Source organism: Hermetia illucens, chromosome 1 (assembly GCF_905115235.1).
Source record: "Hermetia illucens chromosome 1, iHerIll2.2.curated.20191125, whole genome shotgun sequence".
Classification (NCBI taxonomy): Eukaryota; Metazoa; Arthropoda; class Insecta; order Diptera; family Stratiomyidae; genus Hermetia; species Hermetia illucens.
The window spans coordinates 166612362-166629014 of NC_051849.1; the positions used below are offsets into that span (position 1 = coordinate 166612362).

At 43.6% G+C, this 16653-nt stretch overlaps 1 protein-coding gene across 4 annotated transcripts in view; it reads left to right on the forward strand.

The window, feature by feature from the left end:
- Window positions 1-317: 317 nt before the first annotated feature.
- The window catches only part of LOC119661408 (ATP-binding cassette sub-family G member 1), a 59768-nt gene continuing 43432 nt past the window's right edge, over window positions 318-16653 (forward strand). Inside the window, exons 1-2 of one of the 4 annotated variants that reach the window (XM_038070742.1) lie at window positions 318-886; window positions 1373-1552. The gene's annotated coding sequence lies outside the window, so the exon portion shown is untranslated. Of the gene's footprint in view, window positions 982-1372; window positions 1553-16653 lie in introns of all 4 variants that reach the window. The other 3 variants (XM_038070738.1, XM_038070740.1, XM_038070739.1) reach the window with 3 other exon arrangements.

Genomic DNA, 16653 nt, shown 5'->3' on the forward strand with positions numbered 1-16653 from the left:
GTTTCTTAGAACAATATGAATAGAATAATGGCAGATTGAATTGAGATTGAATTGACATTTTTTGATAACGTCTGAACTCTACTTTGGGGTGCAGTTATTTAAAATTTAGGTAAACCTTTTGATAGTTTTGTAAGACTATACCTCCACTATTGAGTTTCTGAAATGATGACTATAAGACCTAGCCAATTGCAAGGAGAGCAGATGCTCTTCAAAGTGCCCCCACGCTTGGTAATACTGGCGAGAATGTCTTATATCTATACATGAAGAAAATAGATTAACTCAATTGACCACATACGGATCAAATCTATGAGTAGTATAACATTTTGTAATAAGCTGAGTAGAAGCTAAGTATTCTGTTCAATAGTAATTTGTTGACAGTTCTTGAAACATTTTTCAAAAAAGTTAGTGTTGCCAGGAAAGTCTAGTGATAGGTTTCGCCAAGTCGGCTCCTTTAGTCAAAAATTACGTTGAAAACTTCACTCGCGGCGGAATTATCTCTCTTCGATGGCTTAATGGCGTACTTAATTAAATATTTGCAAAAGTCGCGTTCAAACGAATTATATTGGGCTAGCTGCCTGTTGTATACGCGTTTGGTGACTAGGCCGGAGTGCTCTCCCCGGGGGCGCATTCGCTAGATATTGGGTGTGATATGAATTCTAAGAACCTACTATTAGCAGCAAAAGTGCAGCGATCGTAAATAAACTTCGTATTTTAAATTTTAATCTATTCATTGGTTTCGATACAACTGGTGGACTCTAACGCGATTGTCTGCGTAGATAAGGCTTTGGGGGGTGATTGTTGAACGAAATGGTCGACGTGCTAAACAGTGAATCTGTAGCTGAGCCAGTGTTTGCTTATCAATAGTAATACGAAGAAATGTGCAACGGTTGGTATTTTAGATGATAACGCACGATGTTATAATAGAAAGTGAAAATTCATATTTGCAATTATTTTTATTCTAATGAAACAAAGTTGATTCAGGTACCGGCTGCCTATGTACCCATTTCCATATAAAAACTGATTTCGCTAAATTTTCAAAGCGTACATTGACGCCTTTTTCCTGTCGATCTAGAGCTTACTGCTCTTCTTTTCTGCGGAGCCGTGAATGTAACTATGAAACAATATATCCGCGTTCGTTATAAATCGTTTGGATAGAAAACTGAAAAAAAATCAAAACTAAGGTGAAAACTTTAAATTCCACGGGTTTCTTTACACGGATGATAGTAAAAGTTGAGGGACCCAAGCGTCTGACCCTGTGAATAGCGACGTTTACTTTCTTGTCCATTGTTCCGAAAATATAATAAGATAAAAGATTGTTTTTTATTTAAGGACTGAAATTTATTTAATTGTGTCATATGTCAATATTTTTCAGAACAGTTGCCGGTTGTTGAATAAAAAATTACCCGCACTGACGAACCACTCACAGAAACACGAAACAAGGTGACCGAAAAGTAAAAGATTTGTAGTGAATCTGGGTGCAAGGTGATGAGATCAGTCTACGGTTTCCAATCGTGAGTGTAGAACGACACCTCACATCCGGAATTTGGCGAAAGTAATTGAGCAAGTTCATCCGTTTTACAGTGTATTTATGCAGAAATAAAATATCCTGTATTTTAACCCTATTGCCTCCGAGTTTCGGAATAGAATAGGACCTGAAACTCAATCGAAAATCGAGATAAAAGCGTTAACGGGTTGGCCGGTGAAAACAAGAAGGAAAAATATAAATGGCCTAATCGAGTGTCACGCGATAATTCATAGTACGTGATTACAACGGGAGAAGTAACCACTAACTCCGCGCTCGTCCCATACTCTCGCACGACTAATCGCATTGCCGCTCCATATTTTTCTTACCTCATGTGAAACAAATCTTAATCATTCCGACTTACTTCATATCATCATCATCAACGGCGCAACAACTGGTATTCGGTCTAGCCCTGCTTTAATAAGGAACTCCACACATACCGGTTTTGTGCCGAGGTCCACGAATTCGATATCGGCTGCCAACAACCGTGCGCGAATTTCATTATCGCAGCTCTTATTGGTTGTGATTTTTGACCCTAGATAGGAGAAATTATCAACGGTCTCAGAGTTGTAGTCTCTTATCTTTATTCTTCCCGTTTGACCAGTGCGGTTTGATATTGTTGGTTAGTTGGTTTTTGGTGCTGACATTGTCACCATATACTTCGTCTTGCCTTCATTGATGTGCAGCCCAAGATTTCGCCCAAATCGCCGCCTGCTCGATCTGGATGAAGGCAGTTTGTACGTCTTGGGTGGTTCTCCCCATGATGTCAATATCGTCATCATAGGCCAGTAGTTGGGTGGACTTAAAGAGGATCGTACCTCTTGCATTTACCTCAGCGTCCCGGATCACTTTCTCGAGGGCCAGGTTAAAGAGGACGCATGATATCCCCTTATTGTAGACCGTTGTTGATGTCGAATGGTCTTGAGAGTGATCCTGCTGCTTTTATCTGGCCTCGCACATTGGTCAGGGTCAGCCTAGTCAGTCTTATCAATTTCGTCGGGATACCGAATTCTCTCATGGCCGTGTACAGTTTTATCCTGGCTATGCTCTCATAGGCGGCTTTAAAGTCGATGAATAGATAGTGTAACTGATGTCCACATTCCAATAGTTTTTCCATCGCTTGCCGCACAGAGAAAATCTGATCTGTTGCTGATTTGCCTAGAGCGAAGCCTCTTTGGTATGGGTCAATGATGTTCTGGGCATATATGGCTATCCGGTCTAGCAAGATAGTGGAGAATATCTTATAGATGGTACTCAGCAACGTGATACCTCTATAATTGCTGTACTGTGTGATATCTCCCTTTTTATGTATGAGACAGATAATGCCTCTTTGCCAATCGTCAGGCATTGATCCGCTGTCCCACACCTTGAGCACAAGTTGATGAACCACTTGGTGTACTTGGTCACCTCCATATTTAACCAATTCGGCTGTAATTCCATCGGCTCCTGGCGACTTATGATTTTTAAACCCATGAATTACACGGACTGTTGTTTCTATACTTGGTGGTGACTGTATTTGTCCGTCTTCTTCCGTTGGCGGGACCTCCAACTCGCCGATGTTCTGGTTGTTCAGTAGTTTATCAAAGTACTCAACCCTTCGCTCCAATATGCCCATTCTGTCGGAAATCAGATTTCCCTCTTTGTCTCGGCAGGATGAGCATCGAGGCGTATAAGGCTTCATCCTGTTGACTTCTTGGTAAAACGCGCGCCTGGGGCGGTTGCTACCTGTACTTTTCTAGTTCACAGACTTGTTGCTTCCCCCAGGCTTCCTTTTTCCGTCTATGAAGTCACTTCTCCGATCGATGGAGTTCGTGATAAGTCTCTGGGCGTGTCCGCGTTCTTTGAGAATGCAATGCGGTCTGCAGCATTCTTCCGTTCCGTTGCTAGCTTACATTCATCGTCAAACCACCCATTCCGACCTTTCTTAGGGCTGGAGCCAAGTATCTTTGTGGCAGTATCAATGATAACGTTCTTCAGGTGGTTGTGAAGATCATTTGTTGATGCTTCATCTCCAGGACCTCTGTTGACTGCGGTTATTGCGGCATCCATTTCCCTCTTATAGGTTTCGCGGAGGGCTGTGTTGTGGATGACTTCAGTATTCACTCTCACCTGATTGTCAGAGGGGATTCTGGGTTGTGTTGTTATTCTAGCTAGGAGCACCACGCCAACGAGATAGTGGTCCGAGTCTATATTGGCCGCCCTATATGTTCATCAAGGCTGAGAGGTGGCGGCGTTCGATCAACACGTGGTCAATTTGGTTGAAAGTGGTCCCGTCTGGAGAGGCCCACGTATGTTTGTGGGCCGATTTCCGTAGAAACCAGGTACTTCCAACAACCATTTCGTGTGACACTGCTAATTGAATAATCCGCAGTCCGTTATCATTTGTATTTTGGTGTAAGCAATGGAAGCCAACTTATCGCCTGAATACGGGCTTTTTCCTACTTGGCTGTCAAAATCCCCAAGTATGATTTTGGTATCATATCTGGGATAGGCTTCGAGGGTTCGTTCTACTGCCTCGTAGAAAGTCTCCTTTTTCGACTCTGCAGTCTCCTCTGTAGGGGGTGAACGTTAATGAGGCTTATATTTCTAAATATGCCTCGCAAGCGCAGAGTGCATAGCCGTTCGCTTGTGTTTTCAAAACCGATAACAGCAGGTTTCATTTTTTGGCTGACTAAGAAACCTACTCCGAGCACATGGTTTACTGGATGGCCACTATAATATATGGTATGGCTTCTCCAGAAAAGCGGTCTCTGTCCAATGCGTCTCCTGGAACGCTGTTACATGAGCCCTATATTGGGACAGGGTATCGGCTAGCTGCTCATCAGCTTCATCTCTGTACAGGGAGCGCACATTCTATGAGAAAATGCACAAATTCTTATTCCTTTGTTGTTACCGGGTTCGTCGCTGTGTTATCAGTCCAGTCCGAGGCTGATGTTCTGGCTTCGTAACAAGTTGTTTTGCGTGTAGGGTTGTCAGCTCTACTCAACCCCCATCCTGTAGGACCAGTTGGTACAGTTTGTTCCATTTTTGACGCGGGAGACTCACTTTCATCCTTCTCCGTCTGCAACTTTTCGTTATGAAACAGCTCCCAGCGGTCACCACGTGGAGGTGGAGATAGAGTTTGGCAGTAGAGCTGTTGGTGTTGATTCAGCAGGCGTTTCGCAGGTCTTATGCTCCATTGTGGGAACCAATCCACGTCTCGCCCTGGGACCTATATTACTTTTTGACCAGCCAGACTTACTTCATATGGATGCTGAAAAGGTGTGTACTCTGAAACTGAGTCGTCGCATCTAAAATGATGAAAATATCGAGCGTAAGACGAAAACTTCCTCAAATCTTTTCTTCTGCTATTTTGCCGCATTGTGCGATTTTTATGGCAAGTGTGAATATCTCCTCTGTTTCGGTGTATGTGTAGATCGGGGCAAGGGTTGAGCTTCTCGGCACTCAGACAGTAATGGTCTATTGTCCTCAGCGCCCGATGGAATATCCCGGATTCCTTTATGTATGGCACCCAACATTGGGGTGTCTGTGTGCTTGGAGTGGGGGAGAGACAAAGCATCTGAGCACCCAGACCCTAGTGATCAATTGCACTCAATTCTCCCGTATAACGGAACATCCCGGATTCATTTATGTATCGTAAAATTTCCGTTAGTGGATGTGATGCTACCCGCTGCAGTTGTAGCACATCAGTATCAAAAATCTGATGTCTAATCCATCCATAGGAGAGGCACTTACGTTGAAAATGCTCCGTGGAATTCGCTTCCTTATTGCAGGATGGACACCTATCATCTTGAAGAATTCCTATTCTGAACATATGCCCAGCTAATGAATTATAACCTGTTAGATTGTCCACGATATTTCTGAAATAATAATAATAATAATTGTTGGCGCAACAATCCATGTTGGATCAGGGCCTTGAAGTGCGTTAGAACACTTCATTCAAGACCGTAACGGTACACTAGGAGACAATGTGGTCAGCAATGCGCTCGCCCGAGATTATTACCCCGATTTGACTCAGGTACTCATTCACAGCTGAGTCGACTGGTATCCGACGTCAAATCACGATACAAATTCCACTGCCACCAGTGAGAACCGCGACCTTCCGTACGACAGCCTTGCGCTCTAGCCACTCAGCTATCCGGACACTTTCTGAAAGTCTTATCGTTTTTAGACAAGTCAAACTTTGCCGTATGTCTGTTTGGTTCTGATAAGAGAAGTTTGGTGAAAATATTTTTTATAGAATTGCGGGGTCTTAGGTCCGCATCAACTTGATGCTGGACCGGACCAAACGAGGAGCAACTTACTCCCTCTTTTTTTTGGTCTACGGACCCCTTGTTTACTTTAAAAATATTTACGGTTTCTTACCAGGGCAGAGGCAAATCATCAGACGCTGCCTCACCTCTGCCCTGGGAGCAGCGTGATCGAAACAACTCGCAGATAATAAGTGCTCTGCCCTGGTAAGAAACCATAAAGCCGTCATCGCCTAGCATTTTTAAAGTTTGGTGAGTTTAGCATTTAGTGCGAAACATCCGAGATTTCGTTTCCCTTGAAACACAGTTCAATAGATTTCTACATTCCTGAACTATTTTTGAAGTGATCAAAAGACTTGTCTTGGGACAATATATAATAAAATGGTTGAAGACTTCAGTATATCCTGAAACGCATTCTTCTGGTTCGTCCCAGTTTTCTCTTCGTTTCAAGATAACTTTATATTTTCTACTAAATAGATGTATGGGGATCCGATAATCAGAATGCATTGCAAAAACTGGATCCAGTTCTCTCAATGACTCTTCCAATGTTCTGTGCCCTCCACGTCCATTAGTTCCCCATAGATCTAAACGAATTAGTCTATGAGCTGCTCTCATTGCAGTGCTCTGAATAAACAAATGCAAGGACTGTAAATTGAGTGATGTATTTCGAGCTTGTACGCCCCTATCTCTGGAAGCCCAAAACCATCCAGTTTCCTCCTTTTTGTAAATAATACCATTGTGGTTTTATTTGGATATATTGAAAGTCCACACCTTAGACACTATCAATCAAATCAGCGGCGCATTGTGTAGTTCTACACCTCGTTCCGAGATCCCGACCACAACCACGTCATCCGCATAAAGTTGACTGGGAATTGGTAGATTTTGCAGTTCGCATAGTAGTGTGTCGATCAACATACTCCACGGAAGCGGGGATAGCACACCTCCTTAAGGGCTTTTTCGTTGCTTCTGTTGATGTTAGGTGGCGATCAACACCCATTGCACACACAGGAATCTCTGCGTTAGCATTATGAAGATCCACTTAATTAACATTTTATCGACACCCCACTCTCTGGCGGCATCACACAGCTTTTGGGATGGCGCACAATCAAAAGTCCCTTTAATATGCAGAAACACCACCCATCGCGTACTCACCCTTCAGAGTTGCATCCTCTATCTTTGCAAGTAAAGAGTGGAGAGCAGACTCGCTGGCCTTTCCACGCTGGTAAGCAAGTTGGCTGTAATTTATTGGGTGCAATCTTAGCATCTTCTCGCGAATTTGACGCTAAACCAGTCTCTCCAGACGTCTCAGCGAAAATGATGTTAAGTTGATTTGCCTAAAGTTCTTTCGATTCAAATAGTCATCTTTCCCAGGCTATGAAGGTATGAAGATTACCTTAACTTTCTGCCAAAGGGAAGGCACGTAGCCCCGAACAAGACATATTTCTTAGAAGTTGCTTTAAGTGCTCTATGTCCTCTTTTAGCATCGCTGGATAGATATCATCCATGCCAGGTGCTTTGAAGTCTTTAAATGATGGTATACAAACTCTTGCCTTTTCATTAGTAACAACCGCTCTCGTAGTGTCCCAATTCCCCTTGCAACACCTTCGTGTTGAAAGGTTTGCAGAAACTGCCAATTCTCTTTCCTCCACCTCTGAGACTTGTTCTCTCGGGTGGTATACTTCCAAGAGAGTCTTTATAGACTCCCAATTTGGAATTTTTGAAAGTATAATACCATCGTGTTTTCTAAGAGAGTCCAACTTGGCAGACTCATCCTTATTAAGGACTCTGCACACCGTGAAAGTCTAATTTCACTTTTCAGTACCTCACAGTATGCTCTAAGGGAGCCTCGTTTCGAACCTTTTACGAGTGTCTTATATTCACGCTGCGAGTTTCGGAAATTTAACCAGCCTTCATTTTTATTGCTTTTGCAGGTACGATTTAGAACTTGCCTGGTTAATTTGCTGAGTCTTTCCAGTTTTCGGTTCCACCATAGAACCGTTTTGCCGCATTGTCCTCGGGAAATAGGACAAGCCTTTTTAAAGCACTCTAAAAGTGTCCAAAGTGTCGCCTAGGGAGCTCCACTTTGTTGCCAGGAAGTTCATTGAACATTGGCCAATCCGTTTTCATAAGAGTCCGTGTTTGTATTAGAGACTATTTGCCTGCAATAGTCAGACTAAATTCTAAATAATGGTGATCTGAGAGTGAGACTTCGTCCAGCACTCGCCAGTCTCTAATCGACTCTAGCAATTCTCCTCTAGAATTGAATATTGGGGTACATCGAGATTGAATTCACCATTTTTAAGGTTTCGCTTAAAATATTTATTTTTCACAGGTGGATATTTTCCAAAGACACTGATACTCATGTGCCAGCATATAGGAGTTTTACCCGCTAAAACCACCCCCTAACTCCTGTCCCGTTCCTCGCGGAACCACAGCAAAGTATTATATTTCGTTTCGAGGTGAACATGGCTCAAGCCTCCTCCTTTGCCTATCGATTGCATTACCAACCGCGACTTTCTCGCTTCCTCTGCCTCTCTTAATCTGCACTGAATCCGCTCTACCATGTCGTTCAATATTATTGATGTCGCTATCCCCCATAATAGCAACATTGAACGGAAATATGTAGAGAAGAAGGTGAACTATGTGCCACTCCTCGGGAAATCAAAGAAGTTTGACGTCTCGAGCGGGTGGTTGCATATTGTCAGCTACAGCTGTCCTGGGACTTTCACACAGTCTGGTTCAAACCATGCATAAATATCATTCTGCATACGTGCTCGATGTTGTGGGGAGTTCTCTACAGATTCTCCCATTGACATACCACTATCACCAGCGCTCCTTTAGTTTTTAAGAAGGTAGAATCCAAGCCTAAATACTTGGCACTTAGCGCTAGTATTAGGTAAAATCCGGCATCTACGAGATTGTGACAACTCGGAAAATAATAATCGTTGGCGCAACAATGCAATTGGATCAGGGCCTTAAAGTGTGTTAGAGCACTTCATTCAAGATCGTACGATACACTACGGGATTACAGAATCCTGTAAGAGGCAATGTGGTCAGCATTGCGGTCGCCCGAGATTATTACCCTGATTTGACTCAAGTAATCATTCACAGCTGAGTCGACTGGTATCCGACGTCAAATCACGATACAAATTCCACTGCACCCGTGAAATTTGAACCTTGAGCTTTCGTACGACAGCCTTTTGCTCTAACTACTCAGCATACGTCATCTTCTTGCTGAAGAAGTACAATTCGGCCATCAGGACCGCCAAGAGGCGGTCTTGGCTGGACTATTGTCAGAACATCGAAAGCACTAGTGAATCCGCGAGGCTCAGTAAGATTCTGTCCAAGGAACATAAGAGTCCATCCTTTCTTAAAGAGTCGGAAGGCTCCTGGACGGAATCTTCTAGCGAAACCTTGGAGCTGCTGGTTCAAACGCACTTTCCCTCCAGAGAGGAGGACTGTGAGTCAGAACCTTGCTTGGAGGGTTTGCGGCAACCCCAGCTGTGCGAGACTATCAAATCGGTAATTACCGAGGAAAGGATCGGCTGGGCTATAAACAGCTTCTCCGCATACAAATCTCCAGGCCCAGATGGCATAATGCCAGTCATGCTACAGAAGCAGCAGGAAGGCGTTGTGCCGTGGCTTGTTGAGATTTACCGGAGCTGCATCACTTGTGGATACGTACAGCAGTCCTGGATGCGCGCACGAGTGGTTTTCATACCGAAAGCGGGCAGGCGCGGTCATGAGTCCACGAAGAACTTTCGACCAATCAGCCTGACCTCTTTCGTGCTGAAGACCCTAGAACGCGTCCTGGACATTCACTTAAGGTCGATTATGGAGAGAACGCCTTTCTCTAAGTCCCAGCATGCCTACCTTAAAGGAAAATCTGCAGAAACCGACCTCCACGAGGTAATTGGAACGGTTGGGCGGTTGCTGCAGTACAAGCAGTATACCTTTGCTGCCTTCTTGGATATATAGGGAGCTTTCAACAACGTCAGTACCAACGCCATCAAGGAAGCCTTGACCGGTATTGGATTGGAGGGGTATCTCACGCATTGGATTATATCCATGTTGAGTACCAGGATAATCCAGTCGGATCTGGGAGGCAACCACTTGACCAAAGCTGTGAACAGAGGCACGCCCCAGGGTGGCGCCATCTCACCGGTGCTCTGGTTAATAGTAATGGACAAAATTTTACGTATATTGGACAGCCGCGGGGATCGTTGCGAAAGGTGTGCCTGTAGGCCGCAAGATACGGACTCAGCATAGACCCAACCAAAACGCAACTGATGCTATTCACCACCAAGACAAGGATACCTGACTTCCATCCACCACGGCTGAATGAACAAAGATTGGTTCTTTCCTCTAATGTAAAGTATCTGGGAGTAATCCTGGATCCTAAGCTAAATTGGAGGTTGAACATAGAACTGAGGGTTAAGAAGGCCTGTATAACCTTCTATGCCTGTAAGAGAACCTCCGGCCGAGGATGGTTCTCTGGATGTACACCGCTGTAGTGCATCAGATCCTGACGTACGGCTTTATTGTATGGTGGCAGGCTTTGAAGAAGAAATACAATAGAACGAAGCTTAATAGGATTCAAAGAACCGCGTGTGCAGGTGCTATGGGGGCTCTGCAGTACTGCCCGGCAGATGCTCTCAATGTACTCCTGTATCTCCTCCCCCTAGATCTGCACATCAAATATGTTGCAGCGTGCAGTGCCGTCAGACTACGTGAGTCCGGATGTTGGACAGCGAAGTCCTACGGCCACAGCAACATCCTAGATGAAATACCTCGGGAAATCTGGGCATCCCCCACGGACTATGTCACACGCAAGCTGAACTTCACCAGAAACTTTGCTGTGGAACTTCCAACCAGGGCAAAATGGAACACCGGCGGCGTTTTGCAAGACTATGACACGGTATTCTTTACGGACGGATCAAAGATGGCCTATGGAGTCGGCGCGGGGGTTTTCTCGAATACACACGGTGTATCCAAGTCGTATGGTCTCTCAGGTTTCGCCAGTGTATTCCAGGCGGAAGTACTGGCGATATTGGAAGTCTGTCGATGGCTGGAGCGTGATTTGAACCCCAAGCGTAACATAGCCATTCTGACCGACAGCCAAGCGGCCATCAAGGCCTTGTACTCAACGATGACATCTTCCCGCCTGGTGGGGCAGTGCAGAGCCGCGCTCAACCATCTGGGCGGCGCGCTCAAAGTCACTCTCTTCTGGGTTCCCGGGCATAGGAAAATAGAGGGGAATGAGCGGGCTGACGGATTGGCCAGGAAAGGCTTTGCTCTTGGCAGTCCCTCGGCAAATACAGTCTGTGTTCCGCTGGCGGATATCGGGGGCCTCGCACTACCTAGCAGCCGCGGGTCTAAGATGGCGAAAGCCTACAAGCTGTGCCAAGTCAAGGAGAATTTGGCCCGCTTATAACATAGCCCGATCACGAGAGTCCTGTGCCAGACGCGTGCAAATGCATTCAAGATTACGGCGGTCTGCACGGGGCACTGGCCCATAGGGGACCATGCCGCTAGGCTCGGTATACCCTACAACTCGCATTGTCGAAGCTGCGGAGAAGGAAGGGAAACCCTCATGCACTTTCTCTGCGATTGCCCAGCTCTGGCTCGAGTCAGGCTGCGGACACTGGGTAAAACATTCTTTGGGGACCTCAGAGAGATTTCTAGCTGCAGGGTCGGAGAGCTGCTTTCCTTCGTGAATACAACGGGCTGGCTCTGAAGATCCGAGCCGGCTGGACTTTGCTTCCCTGCTCCCATAACAACAGTCACGGTCTTAGGAGTTTATGGCATCAAAACGGCGCACCAAAGCGTTAATTGGGCTCCTCGGGGCGGCCACTGATACCTACCCTACCCTACCCCATCTTCTTGCGGGTTCGTATTTGTGTTTCTATGGAAGGAACCTTCTTCTTGCTGCTCTAGTATTTTTGTGCGTAGTGCTGCTGGGGGAGGTATTCGCTGCGTTGATCGGGGTTACCAGCTTGTTCTCACCTTCTGCTGAGAGTTTAGCTTTCTTACGTCTGATGGATATTGCCACGCGAGGTCGTGCTACTACGACACACCAATGTTAGGCAAGTTCCATCCACAAGATTCTGACAGACAGGATTTAGCCATTAACCTCGGTACTTATTGGCTCTCTGCGGTGCCTCCGTCTTTTGCTCTTTAGAAAATTTAGGTAATAATACTGCACACCGGCCACCGTAGTAGGGTTTTTAGTTTCTCCCATTATGGAAGTTGCTGTATTCTCCTTTATAACTGACTACGCCGTGGTCGTTAAGCGCAGCTTTTCTATTAAAGAAGACACTATGCCTTCCACAGATTTTTATGTGGGGAAGATTTTTATGTGGGTGAACCTGATAGATTCTTTAAAATCCACACCTGGATTATGGCTTGATTGCTTTCCGCTCAGAAAGTCAATATCCTTAGCATTCATATTCATGTTTTGGTCTCTTTTACTGTGGAGTGAACTGCTATAGACTGCCTAATAATGTCAATATTGTATCCATTGTAACTTCGGATATTTTGTCCCTATTATTGTCGCTATTTATTGCTCAATCTTGTTATCAACCTGCAGCCTTCTATTGTACACCTTAGCGCCTCGAATGCAAAGATATCAATTGGTATCCAGTATTTTCCACCTATATAATGGTTCCTACTCGCAAGGCTTTCCTCTATATCGGCATTGTATATGATAAGATCGATGCATACTCTATTTCTAAAAACAATTTTCTAGGTTTTTTTGGTTCCACGATATTGGGCTGTGTGCCATGTAGTAGGGTATTAATTTTGTAGCTAGCACAATTGATACGTTCGTTGAAAATCGGTCAATAATCTACCATCTAGATAGACTCGATCGTGTGCTTACCCATGCGTTTTGAATTTATTTCGTCCTGCGACTACTAACTATAATAGTACGGCCTCTACCTTATATTTCATCAATTTCATTCAATGGAATACCAGTCAAATTTTAATACGTTTAACTACTGATTCATATATCCACATCCACAGAGCCTAGAGAGAAAATAGTGCCCAGGGTGAAAATGATGCAAGAATGGATACCCCTATTTTCCAATTTGTGTCAATGATAACTGTGCCCCGAAACCCCGAGAAAACTTCGAGCCCGATAGAAATCCCCTGTTTCTATAAAACTGTACCATTTTCGAACATGCCTGAAAGCTGCTTTGTAATCCGGGTTAGTCTGATGCATATAACACGTCATAGTAATTTCTTCCGCTAATCCCATGAATAAATAGGACGGCGCAAAACAGCTCCCTATGCGGTCCACTTCCCTTTGAAGCAAAACCAGGAATTGTTCTATCCAGTATCGCTGGGAAACTCTGTTTTTCTATACGACAACGACAAAAGTGGAAAAAAGCCGAAGTGACCTTACTATAACTGTCTCCTTTATGGTCAGGTTGTCCATTCCTTTTCAACTATATAACTTCTTAACTATTAATTTTGCGTAGGCAACGTCTTATAATTAAACATTCTGTTTGTGAATACAAGGTCCCAATTATCCTGCATAAAAATACTGGCCACTTGGTATGAAGTACTTTGCTTCCCTTTTGCTTTGACGTCACTGCCCTTTATGTTCCTGCTCAAGGTTACTGTCTACCGCTTCACATGGTTACGTAAACCAATATCGTTTACTTCTCCGCATTGCTTTTCGCAACATTTGTAGTCAAGTTTTGTATATAATCTCCCTTAGAACAGAGTCAGCTTCGACGCCTTAACATTGAGATATGTCTGGCCCTACTCATAACCCTGGTAATATACTCACTTTTCTTTCGTTCACTCCCCAAGAACATCGAATCGGCCAACAAGGTGTTGTTTTTCTCAGGTACATAACAATCCTGTTTGTTCACTACGCTTAACAGTACAGCTTAGAATTAATTCTGTTCTGCAGTATGTATCAAGATTTTATTAAGCACTTTTTCCCTTAGGAAAACTGAAGGTTTTTCAGATCCTACTTCTATTTCCCTTATCGGTGACGTTCTTTATGTTGCCTTGGCCGTGGTTGAAAGGACAATAATACTTTTCCTCACACACCTCGACTACGCTAATGACATCAGCTTACTCTCTCCCCTACTTATAGATCTTGGCCAAGTGACTCTGGACATGAGGAAGGAGGAAAGTAGAGTGGGGCTGAAAATCAACCACGGTTTGATCATCGTACTCTTTCTATTTGCATTAATGGATAGAATATCTCATCTAGAAATGTAGGCATCTAAACCTGATCAGAAGACCGAAGTGACAGTGGGTAGGTCATACACCGTAAAAGGCCACAACTCTACTGCTGGTAATGCCATACAATAAAACCCACTATTTTACGATGGTCGAATGTGCCACGTTAGAGCTGTGCAGCACGAAATAATAGAGGAAGTAGGAAACTTCCCAGAATGTCGTGGCGGATTGAAGTCAGGAATCGGCATCAGTGGCGCGTGGGTATGGTTGATTCGCTTTTTCCTACAAGTGGGTTCATGTAAACATGTTTAATGAGACATGGGTTTTTATTGAGGAAGTAGACTTCCAGCTTAATAAAAACCTTGGGAGTTTCATTTATTTCACAATCTCCCAATTAACCAAAATTTCTCGTTTGACATAATTTGCAGTCAATAGGTCGTTATAGTTAAAATTAATTTTTATGAATATCACTTTAGTTACAAGCTCGTAGTTGCGTCAAGTTGCTAATTGTAAATGTAGATTCATAAAAAATTTAAACTGTAGTCATGTTTGTATGTACTTAAATAGGTACTCCAACGCCCGGAATATGCGTCATTAAACCATAGCTTTAGTTTCCAAGAAAAGGTAATTGAAGATGAAATGCTTGGTATTTCGGTTATAGAGGGTTTTGTCACCTACATCTTTGATTGACTTAAAACTCACGATCTTCCTACCGAAAGATCCGACATGCCGTTAGGCCTTGATTATCTAAGTTAACCTGTATGGGTTCATTTTTTTCGGTTACTAGACAGTTAGAAGGAAATGGTTTACACTGAATGCTCTAATTCTGTTAGTAATACTACACCTCTTGTACTCAGGGTTCATAGAATAAACTAAAGGGCATCTCTAAGTTGAGCACATGAAAAAGTACATGTGTACCAGTACAAGTTTCATATGCAAACATAATTTTAGAGTTAGCCAAGCTATGTGGATTATTTTTGAATTGAGCCCTGCTCCTTTCTAAATACAGCACACTTTGACCTTTCATCTTTTTCTTTTGTTATATTTTAACGTAAAAAGTAATCTGCTGACAGATGACTATGATTATATTCGGTAAAATTAAAGCTTACCAGTTTAGGAGATATATAAATAGATAAGAAAGCAATCAGCGAAATAAATTTAAGAAGTTAACGCTTCGTAACATCTACAAAGCCCTAATGGCTGGAATTTGAAGTGTCGCGGTTGCGAGGCATGCAATAGCAATAAAGAGTACAATAACGTATTTATCTGCGAAACATGTCTAGGACTTGGTCCAAAGTCACGGAATTTTTTAGTGTAAGCAGATAAACTTTGTAGCAATGTTGATTTTAATTGCTGTTTATACTAAGGTTCGGGGCACGTTACGTGTTAATTTAGGAAGTTTTATTTTTGTACGTTAGCTACATATGGGTACATATATTTAAACATAACACCAGTACGTTGGACTAATATTAGCGATGGTCTTTACACGTTCCAATATCTACCTGATTGAGAGGTTGAAATAATTCTATAATATGGTGTATTCAAATTGGGAACTGGAAGATGGGCGCTTCATTTATGGAGGGTTTCGTTATAAGTTGATAGAGTCATTTTTAGGCCCGTTCACTTGATGTCGGACCGGTCCAAATGGACAGCACCTGATTGTCTCTTTGGGCTTAGCACCCAAGCTGCAAAAAATAATAACCGAAGATGGCTTCAGGGGTTCGTACCAGGGCAGAGGCAACTCGTCAGATGCTACCTCACCTGTACTCGAGAAGCAGACCGGACCAAATAGGGAACCACTTACACCCCCTTTTCTTCGTTTACGAGTCCCTCGTTTCGAGTTTAGCACAAAAACTTAAAAAAATAATAACCTTTGACCAACCCATTGTAATTCGCAATCATATCGTGTTTTTTCGCCACACACGCTTAACGCCACTTAGGGCATGTTTACTGTCCTCCGATTGCTCTCACAAGCTAGTGGTTCTTCCCAGACCAGTGCTGCGTATAATACAGTAGTGCAAGCCACTGCGGTAACGAGTAATCTATGGATGTATGATGTTGAATATAATCTGTGCAAGCGACAGCCTAGTATTTTCCAATCTCTCACAGGCATAGACCAGCTATCTCTTAATTTTTGCGTCAATCATCACCCCTAGAAGCTTGATAACCGCTTCCAGCCAAAGTGATGGTGCAGCCGGCAGCAACTGAAAATCATCCGACAAACTGAACAAAGTGGATTTCTTCAGCTCGGGAAAGACAAGAGGACTCAACACTATTGTACGTCAGTCGTAATGGTGTACTGTTTAGGTCCCACATCCGTATCGTACTAAAGTGTCTTTTCGGAGAAGCAGCTTCCAGAGAGTTTACCCAAGTAACTGGAGACACTTGTTTTAGCCAAATAACATTCTATTAACGAGGATTACCTGCATCGACATAGCAGCGTAGCATATTTTCTTCATGTTTATAATTCACCTCCTCCAATCCAGCATTTTGCATCTGAAAAAGAACTGGCATTTTCTCGTATCGTGCTATCAGCTCGATTAGTGAAGCAGGTGTATAATAAGCCACCTGTTTATGCCCTAATGAATCTAACTTCCGGGAACTCCATCATTGGTTCGTTGGCTTGATTTCCACACTCCAATGTTACCGCTGAGTCAGTTGTTTCGGCCATAAGGTACACCG